The following is a 13,730-nucleotide window of genomic DNA, read 5'->3' as shown; positions in this document are numbered from 1 at the left end:
GCATGATTCTATAAACAGCACCTAAAGTTAGTTGTAGTTTATAGAATATACTCACAAGCTGTTCTTATGCCTAAAATGTAGGTGCACCCATTTAGGCCACCTAACAGCAGGCCTAAATACCTGTGCCTAAGTTAGGTGCAGATTGGCTGTATTCTTAGATCTCACCTGATAGTTTTTGGAAAACGCCCATAACCTGCTCATTCTATGCCCATATACACGCCCCCTTTTTGGCTGTGTGCATTAGAATTTACATGCACCGCATTACAGAATACGCCTAGAAAGTTGTGCGGATAAATTCTAATTAAAGTCAATTAGTGCTGCTAATTGGTTAAGAATCAATTATCAGGCGCTGATTGGCTCAATAATCAATTAAGTTGTGCACACAATTTGACCATGCAGCCAAGTTAGCATCCACAATGTAAGGCTTGGGATTCAAGGTTCTGTCTGGGACTGGTTTAAATCTTTTCTAATTGTTGCTTTCAGGTTTACTATAGTAATGATTGATCTAAATGGTTCCCCATCTCATGAACAAGGAAAACTTAGTAAGACATGACCTATCCAGCTGACAGTTCTGGCAAACATGAATGGATTCAGTGAATCAACTCCACTCCAGATCTAAATCATAAAGAAACTTAAATAATGAAAGCTTGAAGCTTGGATGGTCTCTTTTTTACCGTCCATTCACAGCCTTAGGTTTTTTGGGGTTTTTTAATCCTTGCTGTGGAGTCATCAGGAGAGATCTGGAAGCTCTGTTCTATTTGTAATAGTATCATGACCACTGATTTCAAATTAGTTACAGAAAACTTCCAAGCCTGTGCCCTGTAAATTTATATTTAAACAAGTAAAAAAAATGTATCAAAAAGTTTTAAAAAGTAGTTTAAAAAAACTTTAAAAATGTCTATATCAACATTTCCTTTTCCCCATACCTGTGAGGGTTCATTATAAACTCAAGAGTTCTGGTTAACATCACCACAGTTAGTATGTTCTAAGCTTGATCCCCTACCTGCTGTAGCTGTAATAAAATATATAGCAATAACTTATTGAGACAGGATAATGTACAAGGAATGTCAAACCAGGCTGAAGCTATATTTGCCTTTGCTCTGCTATATTAAAGTGAAACTTGTTTTAAGACATGTGGTGAGCTGAACAATCCCTATGATTCATGCATTCATAAAGCCATTGCTACACTCACAGTAAATCAACAAAGAATTTTGAACTTCACCATTCATGTTCTGTAATAAGGACAAATCAGAGTAAAGATACTTTGAAGATATTATGGAATTTGCTCAAGGAAAATCAGTATTAATTAGTGTACAAATTTGATAAGTTATAAAATTCAGTTATATTTTATTTTCCACGCTATATTCTGCTTTAATACTATTTAAGGCTAAATTTACTAAGGGGTCCTTTTACAAAGTTGCGGTAAGCACTAACACATGCTGTAAGCACTAAAAAGCTTACTGCGGGGCACAATCAGGTAGCTTTTGCATGTGCATATGTTACACCCATTCGCTAAAAAATAGTTTTTAATTTTTAGCATTGGGGCGGGTCTGGAAGCAGACAGTAGGCGTATTCTGTGCTAATTGGTTAGAACAGCTACACTGTCACGTGCTAACCGATTAGCTTGTGAGCCCTTACTGCCTACAAAATAGGTATCAGTAAGTGTTAAGGTACTAATGGCCATGAGCTAATGGTAAAATTAGTGCATGCACAACATATAGTGAAGGGTACTCTTATTACAACTAACGCAGGCACAGTTAATCTTTTTAGGAGGAAAAGCCTCAAGAAGCTCCTAGTGCTGATTCATAGTCATACAGGAGCAGGACGTCTTCATCATCGGCAAAAACCTCCTTGGTAACTCTGCGTAACTCTGCGTAACTTGACTATTAGGCTTAAATTATTGTTCAAAACTAAAACAGCTCAAAAATCAAGAATCAAAAAAGCTTAGCTTAGCCTGTCGGGTCTCTGCTATTCTTCTCAGGCTCTTCAACCGACCGCGATGAACGGTGGCCAGCGTTTCGATTAACTGCTTCAGGATCACGAGCCAGAAGAAATTTCCATTCATGCCAACGGAGGCTACCGAGAGCTTCTCGAGGCTTTTACTCCTATAAGATCAACTGTGCCTGCGTTAGTTGTAATGAAAGTACCCTCCACTATATGTTGTATATTCTTTTGATTTTGGTTACCTCTTCCTCCATTAGTAATATTTAGTTCATTTCAAAATTAGTGCATGGCCATTACTGCTGCAAAGGAAAAATCAGCCATTTCCTGGAAGCATGAAAAGTAGCTTTAGACATGGGAAAGACCTGCACTGGGTGTAGTGCAGGCCACTTTTTAGCGCTACTTAGTAAAAGGGCCTCTAAAAGGCACTATCACATTGATATGAACTATTTATCACAGTTCTCATTTAATGCATTGCGATCTAATCTATTGTTATGGGAGTGTAATATTGAGTTATATAAACCTCTTTCATAGGCAAAATCAGGGCTTTTTTTGTGCCAATACACACCGGTACGGTGTACCGGCACCTTTTTTCCCCTGGCAAGTCCTGCACCCTTCCTCGCACTCCCCTACTTACTGTTTTTCTAGGACTCGGCAGCGATTAAGAGAGGCTGGCAGCATCAGAGCTTCCCTCTGCAAGACCCTCCTACTTTGTTTCAACTTCCTGTTTCCGCATAGGCGGGACTCGCAGAGGGAAGCTCTGATGCTGCCAGCCTCTCTCAATCGCTGCACCATTCGCACTGCTGAGTCCAACGCTGGCAACCTTTCTATTGCTTCGCTGGCAGGCAATGGAGAAGGAGGATGGGCTGGGAGAAGGAGGATGGGCTGGGGAAGAAGAATCGCTGGACATGGGAGAGGGGAGGGCAGGAGAGAGAAGAGAATCACTGGACATTGATGGGAGAGGATGGTAGGGAAGAGAGGAGAATCACTGGACATCGATGGGAGGGGACGGCAGGGAAGAGAGAATTGCTGGACATCGATGGGATGGGAGGTGAGGGCAGGGAATTGCTGGATATCGATGGGAGGGGAGGGCAGGGATGAGAGAATTGCTGGACATGGATGGGAGGGGAGGGCAGGGGAAGGAGGAGACATACTGGACATGGATGGGAGGGGAGGGCAGGGAAGAGAGATTCACTGGACATGGATGGAAGGGGAGGGCAGGGCAGGGGAGGGGAGAGAGGCGAATCATTGGATATGGATGGCAGGTGAGGACAGGAGAAAGAGAAGAATCAGACATGGATGAGAGGGGAGGGGAGGGAAGGGGAGAGAGAGGAGAATTGCTGGACATGGATGGCAGGGGAGGACAGGGGACAGAGGAGAATTGCAGGACATGGGAGGGGAGGGCAGGGGAGAGAGGAGACATGCTGGACATAGATGGAGGGGAGGGAACAGCGGAAGGAGATGTACATAGATGGGAGGACAGGGAAGAGAGGAGAAATGCTGGAAATGTGTGGAGAGTAGAGCAGGAGATAGAGGAGAATTGCTGGACATGGATGGATGGAGGAGTTGGCGGGGAGAGAGGAGAAATACTGGACTTGGATGGAGGAGAGGGGAGAGAGAATTATTGTTTTATATGGATACAGGGGAGGGAAGAGAGGAGAAATGCTGGACATGGATGGAGGGGAGGAGAGAGGAAAAGTGCTGGACATGGATGGAGGGGAGGAAAGAAAAAAAGAAGAAGATGCACACGGATGGAGATGAGGGAACGGGAAGAGCGGAGAAAAACTGCAGATGGATGGAGATAATAGGCAAAAGCTGGATCCACGTTATACCTCCTCCAGTCAATTCCACGGAGGAGGACACAGCTTTTACTTATGGATGTAGGGCAAGAAATGAAGAAGAAAGGAGGAAAGTAAAGAAATAAATGGAAAGGAAGCCCTGGAAACGGAGTTAAGGGAACAGATAGAGAGGAGCAGAATCAGAGCTGCAAAAGCACAATTTTGATCTGACAGAGTAGAAACACTTTGTCACCCATCCACAAAGGTAATGTTATTTCTTCCTGCTAAGCAGTATTCTATAACTTTAATACACAACTCACTTACCCCAGTGATGTAGCTAGGGGGGGGGGGGGGCGCAAGGGGAGCGGTCACTCTGCCAAATGGACTTCCATCAGTGCCAGTGCCTATTTTTTACCCAATCCATTGCATTTAAAACATGCACTGGCGCTGTCAGAAGTCCACTCTCTGCTCCTCTGGCACCTTCAACCTGGCTACGCTTCTGACTTACCCCCCCCCCCTTTACAAAGCCGCATTAGCGGCTTCCAGTGTGGTAATGCCAACACAGCCCATCCAGTCTGCCCATCCACATTAACTTTCATGTGCTATTTACATACCTGGATATATGAATGGACTGCAAATTCTCACAATCTTTTGGTGTGCACGGCTACAGAAAATTTGGTTCATGCTCACTTTTAACAATATTTCTGTGGGTATATTTTCATATTTGTTTCACCCTACATACTATACATAAATCCAAGCCACATCATTGTGATAACCATAAATAAGTTCATAAAATATTAACCACCCAATATTTAGCCTGCAGTGGTCAGTGGTTTTAAAGCAGCTGATCTCCGTGGACTGAATCTAACTTGGATATTCAGTGCAGGGGTCATCATCATGGTCTGTTCTGTGGCACGTGATCTCATTTCTCTGAGTTGATTCTTAATAATATCTGGTCTGTCTTACCAATGTAGCACCTTCAACATTTTCTGAACTGAACAATATATGAGACATTAGAGGAGGAACATGAGTAGGATCCCTTTAATATCTTTCCCATATAGGTGAATATAGGGTTCTGTAATATGTGTGGGAACATTCTGCAGTATGGTAGATTGCAAGGAATTTTTCTTATTTCTGAGTTTGTGTTAGAATGTTGCTCTTTGCTAATTTGTGCTTCAGATTAAGTCATTGTTGGAAGGTCATTACTGGCAGAGAAGGGAATATTTCTTCAGTGACTCATCCTCATTTGGTTTTGTTTTGCTTTTCTTAACCTTTATTTTTCCCCATTCAAGTATAATAACATGGCAACAATACTACATTAAAGAGATTTGAAAAGTGAACCTATACCTAAGATAAATGTAGATAACTAACCACTAGAATCTACCACATATATGATATCCAAAATCTGAAAGTTCTGGAAGAATTAGTAGCCACCATGTGATAAACCCAGCCGATAGTTTTTTCCATGTGGGATTTGTGTAACGCTCAAAACTAAACTAAACTAAAATCCATGACAGTTTACCCTTTACCCTTTAAGGTAAAACATACATAGTTTTGACAATTAGTTCGTTATTTAGGTAACAAATACACCTTTTTTGTTCCAGCTCAATGAAGAGCTTTTCTAGACCTTCAGTAAATCTCTAGAGGTATTAATAATTAGTGGAATATAGTATTGTAACGAGGATAAAACATATTATGGCTTATACCTAGATTTATTATCTTTATTTTCTCCATTTTGTAATTTGGGGCATTTTCCCTCATATGGAGGTCCAAGGAAGAGATTGAATTTGTTTAGTTAAATTGTTACTTATTTTTTCTTATGTGTCTCTGATTTTCTATAAGAAGTGGGTGTTGCTTGTGAGATCATTTGCAAACGTTAAAAAAAAATAGGGCACTCACCCATGAAGCCCACTGAGAAGAGAATTGCTGCAAAGAAGAAGGCGCCAGATCTCTACATTAACTGGCATGGTGGCAGTATTTTCAGAGTTGAAGGTCAGCAAATATAGGCCCCCTTTTACAAAGGCGCGCTCACATTTTTAGCGTGTGCTAAAATTGTAGGCACGCTAAATGTTAGAGATGCCGATACGTTCCTATGGGCATCTCTAACGTTTAGCGCACCTACCATTTTAGCGTGCGCTAAAAACGTGAGTATACCTTAGCAAAAGGGGGCCATAGTGCTGGAGCATCAAATTCAGATGAGAATCACTGTTGAGTCCATGTGCACTGCATCCCTGATTAGCATGGAGCAGGAGAGAGGTCTGGACTGACAGGAGGTAATGCGATGAGTTGAGGAACTGAAGGTAGTGATCGGTAGTATACAAGGCCAAATACACACTGGGATGGAGGAGCCTAGTGGGCGCTCAGAGATTTGGTAACGTGATGTGTATTATTTTTATTTAAATTTGTATGAAAGTATTTGTAATTTTTTGTATACTATTTTAGCTTGTAAACCATTTTTTTAAAGGTGGTTTAGCAAATATTTTAATATACACAAACCTCACAGATATGGGCCAAAAAATAATGAAACTAGAGGAACCAGGTCAGGTTCAAGATGAAGAAACAGAGGACCTCCAGCAGTGTTGTACAGACTTAGTAAAATTGGTAGCTCAGTGTGCCAAGGCTGCTGTAAAAGCAAATAGAATAGGGATTACAGAAAGACAGATGGTGAACAAAATTGAGAATATCATTATGCCTCTGTATAGGTCCCTTGTTAGATTGCATCTTGATTACTGTGTGCTGTTTTGGTCATCCCATCTAGAAAAGGACATAGTGGAGCTAGAAAAGGTTCAGAGAATGGTGATAAAAATGATAAAGGGGATGGAACACTTCTCTTATGAAGAAGTGCTAAATAGACTAAGCTCTCGGGTCAGTACCTGAACCAAGGCCACAAACAAAAGTTCTGCTCAAGAGAGCTGGGCGCAGGCTGGTGCTATGCTTGATTCTGGTAGGCCGTAGGATATTAAACATGGCCTGCGGTAGTGTGGGCATGTGTTTTGGGTGTGCACTGGGCCATTTTTTTTTTTTACTGCAGCTAGGAAAAAGGGCTTTTTTTAATGGGACGGGAAATGGGCCTGCGCTGAAATTAAAACTAGTGTGAGCCTATTTATGGTCTGAGCCCTTACTACCACCCATTGACCTAGTGGTAAGCGCTCATACGTTACCCACGAGCTAACCATGCAGCATGTGTCAACTGCTGATTACTGACGGGAACTTCCCCCATGGTACAAAATAGAAAATTATTTTCTACAATGGGATTTAGCGCATGCCAAACTCAGAATTACCGCCAGGTGCATGCACTAGCCCGGCGGTAGTGCTGATTTGGTGCACACTACCCAGGCATTAGCCCTCCTGTACCTTAGTAAAAGGGACCCTCGGGTTTTATTTTTATCTGGTCATTTGAAGGAAGGAGTACCGAAGAGTTTTCTGATTGATGGTTAGAAAGTGGAAATTAGCAATAAGATAAAAACATTGGGAGTAATTATTGATTCAAATGTAACTATAAGAGATCAGGTTAAGAAAATGATAAAGAGTGTATTTTATAAACTGACAATAGTGAGACGATTAAAGGATTTGCTTTCTGCTGAGAATTTCAGGATGGTGATACAAAGAGGGGCATTTTCGAAAGGTCGTCCAAGTCAGAATTGGGACATCCTCACAAAGTCATCCAAAAATCAGGTAGGCATAATCGAAAAATAGTATGGACATCTTTAGACATTCCAAAATTGCATTGCGAAACGACCAAATCAAGGACGTCCAAAGTGTGGTAAAAAGGATGTTTCTCGCAGAACTGTAGAAGGACATCCATCTTAAAGAACCGTCGTCCGGCAGTTCTCCAAGAAACACGTCCTTTTTATTGTACTTTGCACTATGAATGTAAATTTATATTTCCCTTATCTGGATTTTCCTCAACTACATTCACTGTACTTGCGGAACATCGAGAAATATAAGGAATAGTCATATTTTTTATTGTATATATGAAGAGGTTCGCACACTTGCGATCCATATAAGGAAGGCTCCGCACGTATGAACACGTACCCATTCCATATAAGGTCCCACACATGTGATGACGGTCCATGGATGTCCATGCATCATGGTCGTCTATGTGTGGACCCATCATATATGAGCCAGGACATCCACGTGCAGATCCGTCCATATATGGAACTGTTCATGTAAGGACGTCCATCACGCATGGGCATCCATATAAGGTGATGCATGTTTTCCAATGGTTATTCACTGAGAAACATGTCTCTCAGACGCGAACTAAACTACAGCATCACTGAGAGTTTGCTCCTGGTGCAACTGTGCCTGAGGCACTGGCGCAGACTATTTATGTACCACCACCATCTGCTCCCCAGGACTGTGTCTATTCAAGCATGGACACATAAGACAAAGGTTGGAAAGGTAACTGCTTTTTTTTTTCACCCCCCCCCCCCCACTAGTCCTGGTCTGTCAGGTCCCCCTCCTGTAGCACCACATTTAACAGCTCCCTCAGCAATGTAAGCATTAACTGTAGTCTGCATTCAAGGGTAATCAGTGATATGTGCACATGCACATTCATTAATAGAATCTATGTACTAGAAAGGAAAACCATTCCCACATCCTTACAATACTGCACACAAACGGTACTCTCTGTCCTCATGTCCAGCTCAATGACATCACCTGCACCAATATAATGTTTCCCCCTCCCCACAATCATCAGTGTTGTGTGTCTCTACAATTTGGCTGCCAAATGAATTTGTGTTGTGAAGGCAAGAAGGGGCATACCCTGACTCCTGGTGTACAAACTTGTATCTTGCAGACGTTCTGGCATTCGGCTGAGGCGCAGGTTCCTTCGTATACAGCGGGACAACCCCAACATTATCCAGAATGTGCGATGGTGCCTCAGGGCTCGACGTAAGTATTGTAAACAGGGCAACTGTACTCATTTGTAAATGTATTTATTTAATAATGCAAATGTTGTGTACAATATCAGTTTCCATGTGGCTAATAGGCAAATAGTAAGTCATAACACCTCTGACCCAGATCAAGGCTTGAGGTTGCAGCTACCCTCCCATGAGTATGGCTGCAACTTCCAACTAACCTCCTCTGAGATGAATGAGATGGCATGCCTCACTTATGTATCCCCCTTTCTGGGGTGGATACTGTTTCAGGGTATTCTTGCCTGATGTCCTGCTCTTAGTGGATATCATAGCATGATTTGGAAGTAATGTAAAGAAATAGTGCTTCTATCCCCTCCTCCCACCCCCGCCAAACAACAAAAATGGTCATCCAACCATATGCTAACATGCTGCTGCGGAATGAGTGTGCCCTGCCAACACATCTTGTGTACTCCTTTTTCAGACCAGCTTTCAGGTTCCCTGTCATGTCATCTCATGCATCTCACACCCCATGTGTGTAGCCCAGGCCTCACCACTGACCCCACCTTTCTCCATCCCTGCCTCATGCCAACCAGCCAGCTCCTGCACTATGCAAGCCATGTTGAATGTGCTGATCGCAAAGACAATCCTTTTACATACACAGGGCAGCAGCAGGAGCAGGAGGTAGGACTGGCTGCACCAGTGGTGGTGGAGGAGGAAGAGGAGGTGGCGGTGACAGAAGAAGGGCCAGACTCCTGGCACGATATGCCTCCCCTTGAGGGGGATAAGGAGGGCCCAACACCACCAGCCCTCTCCACACCATCATTATCCCCATCACCAACCCCATCCTCATCACCAGCCCCAGCACTGCACCTCCTGCAGGAACTGGTGCATACCCAAAACCAGTTGCTGCAGGAGGTGTCAGCGATGCAGCAGGCTAACGAGCAGCACTTCAGGGCACAGAGGCTGCTACTGGTGTTGCTTGTTAACCTGCTGCAAAGGACCATGCAGGGATGAGGACAAGGTCTCCCTTTAGAGACTTTGAAAAAACAAAAAATATTTGTACATAGTATTTTTTGTTAAATACACGTTTCATATTTTTGATATAACAGGGTGTGTGTATTTACTTTGTGCACAACATATTATCAAATGCTGGGGTTGATGTGAGAAGAGGCAGCAATCTGGGTTGCATGACAGGTGAACTGTGACAGAGAAACTTTGGTATATATGTGTCATATGTGTGACTATACAGAAGGCCACCTGTTTCTTCCAAACTGCATGGCTGTATGGTAAGGGGGAGGGGGAAGCTGGGTGGTCATTTCTATTAAGGAACAGAAATGCCCATCCAGCCTCTCCCCCCCTTACTATAGAGCCCCGTAGCAAAGAGTTGTGTAAACAATAGGTATGTTGTCTAGCACTAGTGATCTGCCAAGTACAAACTTGGAGATAACCATAGGTAGCGCATAGACTATGTTTGCTCTCTGATCAGCAGACACCCTTACCCACAACCAAACCACATTGGTGAGGGCCAGGAAGGAGCTAAAAACAGCTGGGTCATCTTTTTCACATTGAATGTATCAGCAATGGTATATAGTGCTGAGGAGAAAAGGGAAAACAACAGTAAAAGCATTAGATGGATGTTTACTTCATCACAATTGCAATATAATACATCAGGTACACACGGGCACAGGCTAGGGGAATTATATAGGCACCAGGCTGTAGCCACCTGCAGGTTATTTAGAATAGGAATTGTAACCAGAACCCTTCTCCCTCACCATGTCTTAAGGGCTCAAGGCCATGGTAGGCACACACCTGTGGCCACCTTGAAAATGGTTTTCAGGATAGAATTTAGAAATGTTGTTGTGCCATAACTATGGAGGATTGTAGGACTGTGTTGAATAATGTGGAAAAGACATTCAGTGCATATATGCTTTCCCCCCCTCCCCACCCCCAGCAACCTTGAGAATGGGTGGGCACTTCATAAAAGGGGACTGGGGTTCACCACATAAAGAAGGATGGAACCAAGCGGGGAGACACATGAGGTGCAAAGTGGGAGAAAAACTACCAGCTGTGGATACCTGTGAACCTGGTGAAAATAGAGGTAAGATTTGAATGCAGAGAACATACAGAGAATGGGGAGCCCTTGACCATGAGGGATGCCTATTTCCTCTTAACTTTATCCTAAGACCTCTCATTCCAGAGTTTTCCTTCATTTGAAAAAGGCTCACCTCCTGTACATTAACGCCATTAAGGTATTTAAAAATCTCTATCATATCCCCTCTCTTCCAGCATATACATATTGAGGTTCATGATCCTGTCCTTATATGTTTTATGACAGAGGCAACTTATCAATTTAGTAGCCGCCCTCTGGACCGACTCCATCCTGTTTATATCTTTCTGTAGGTGTGGTCTCCAGAATTGCAGGCAGTAATCTAAATGGGGCCATAAGATGTATGAGAAGAGACTGAAGGACTTGAATGTGTATACTCTATAGAAAAGGAGAGAGAGAGAGGCATAGGCGTCCGGTATAAGAGGCTTGGAGAAGCTAAGCCTCCCCCCTGCTGCAGCAGAATGGATCAGCTGTGGAGTCCAGCTGCTCTGAGGGGATTAAATTGTTGATTTACCTCCATCCTCACAGCAGGAGCTGCAGTGAAAGCCCTCTAGCAGTTGTAGAAATTGGTTTATGGTTTGTTTACCTTACTGCTGGGAAAGCAGGGGGGGGTTTGGCTGGAGGTGTCCTGGGTTGCCAGGGAGATATTTAAGGAGGATGACTTCCTGACCTGCACTGAGGACAGATAGCAGCAGAATGGATACTGGGCCAGCATGATCAGAAAAAGTCACCAGACAACAAAGGTAGAAAAGATCATTTTATTTTCATTATAGTGTTTGGAATATGTCCACTTTGAGAATCAGGTGCTCAACATTAAACGTTTATATTTATTTACTTATTTATGGCATTTTATCCCACATTAAACATGAATTAGGGTGTTTTGTGGCTCTACATGAGAATTGTGATGATATGATCCCTTGTTTCATAGTGTTGACGGTCTGCATTTTCCGTATGGGTGGTATACTTGTGTATTAGGTTCTGCCCAGTGTAATATTTATGGTACAGTAAGGTTCTGAGTGTGTTTTTGGACAAAGTTGTGCATAGTGTTTTGCAGTTGAGCGATTGTGGTTAGAATATGCTTTGAGCAACCACTTTATTCTTTGACATGTGATACATATCTAATATCTAAATTTAATAAAAGGTATTAACTGTGACTTTTATTTTTATTTATTTTTTTTTCTGTGTGTTATCAGACAATTATGGATTTAAGCTCCACCCCTGGCCCCACCCACAACCCCACCCCCTTTAGCCTCCCCAAACAGTTGGGCCACTGACCGCCTATGGAGAGAGGTGATATAATACAGACATTTAAGTACTTGAAAAGTATTAATATACAAACAAACCTCTTCCGGAGACATAGAGACAGAAGAACTAGAGGACGTGAATGGATGTTGCAGGGAGGTAGACTTAGGATTAATATCAGGAAATACTTTTTCACAGAGAGGGTAGAGGACGCCTAGAATGCCCTTCCTGGAGAGGTAGTAGAGTTAAAAATGGTGAGTGAATTCAAAAATGCATGGGATAGCCAGGGGATACCTAAACAGAAAGAGGATGGAAACACAACATAACTGTTGAGGTGTGGTGTTAGGCAGCAGTAATGGGAACTAAGGCCGAAGCCGGACAGATCTCTATGGTCTGTGTTCTGCAAATGGCAAAAGACTGAAAGAAGGTTCACTAAATTCAGCATGAGGGAACTAGGTTCAATGCCAGACAGAGTTCTATGGTCTGTGTCCTGCAAGTAGCAACAAACAGGTGAAGCTATGGCAACTCCAGTGTTGTAGATCACGTTATTGTCACATATTGCGAGTGAGGATGCAGCTCAGGGGGGAGGGTAAGACATCTTGGCTGGTAAGTTGAGTACTGTCAGCAGTACTTGGCTCCATCATGTTTGGCTGCCTATATGGTTGGCATGATAAAGACTTGACAACCAATGTTTAAGCGTGGGTGACTAGAGTCCAGAGTGGCGGACTTGGCTCTGGTCACCATGCTGGGCAGACTGGCTGGATTAAGCGGGCCTTTATCTGCCTTTATTTACTGTGTTACTGTGTTTTTCTAGTTGTCTGCATGTATGTTTTAGCTGTAATAACTATTAAACCAGCCCAAGTATTTTTCTGTTATCTTACTTTTCTGTGTTACTGGTGCAATCTCATCCAAAATGGTTGTAGTGAGTGAATTCCAATTTCATATAGCTTCACTCATTTGTCTTGAGCTATCAAACTGTATTCCCAGTATTCTGAGTCAAAAAACTGAAGTGTCTATTTTACCTCTGGAAGAATATTCCACTTTGTGGTGTCTGTTTAATTTACTCTTATCCCTCCATCTTATTACAAAGTCTAGTAAATAATGGCCTGATCTCAAAAGTGGTTGCCAGATACCTGGTTGGAATAATAACTTCTGAGAAAAATGATTAGAATAAACTATCAAATCCAGATGATGCCCTTTTTATGAGTAGTGTGAATACAAGTCCTAATGATTCTAAGAACTCAAACAGTTCTTTAGTATTAATGTCCCAATTGTTCTCCAAATGTAAATTTATATCTCCAATCATTAGAATATGATTGTAATTCAGAACATTTTTTCATAAAAAAATCATAAAAAGTATTCTTTGCTGTTTTCCAATTTCCTGGTGGACAGTAAAATAGAATACAGCATAAAGATTCACTAAGGGGCCCTTTTACTAAGCAGCGGTAAACCCACCGCGGGCTTTCTGCACGGCAATCCGGAACTACCGCGGCCCAATGTGGAAACCAGTGATAGTTCCACCCCCCAGCGCGTAGCATTTGCAGTGCTAGAGGAAATATTTGAAAAATATTTCTACAGGGGGTTACCCAGCGGTAATTGGGCAGCGCTGTGCACTGCCCAGTTACTGTCGAGCTAGCATGGGAGCTTCTAACATCACCTCAATAGGTGGCGGTAAGTGCTTCCCCCAGAAATGGCCAAGTGGCCATTTCATTTTTGGCCATTTTTACCTCCTGCGATAAAAGAGACTTATTGTGTAGCAAAAATGGCCACTGTCAGTAGCACAGAGCCCCTTTTACTGCAGAT

The sequence above is a fragment of the Microcaecilia unicolor genome, chromosome 3 (genome assembly GCF_901765095.1).
Source record: "Microcaecilia unicolor chromosome 3, aMicUni1.1, whole genome shotgun sequence".
NCBI lineage: Eukaryota > Metazoa > Chordata > Amphibia > Gymnophiona > Siphonopidae > Microcaecilia > Microcaecilia unicolor.
Note: the sequence above shows the minus strand (reverse complement) of the source record.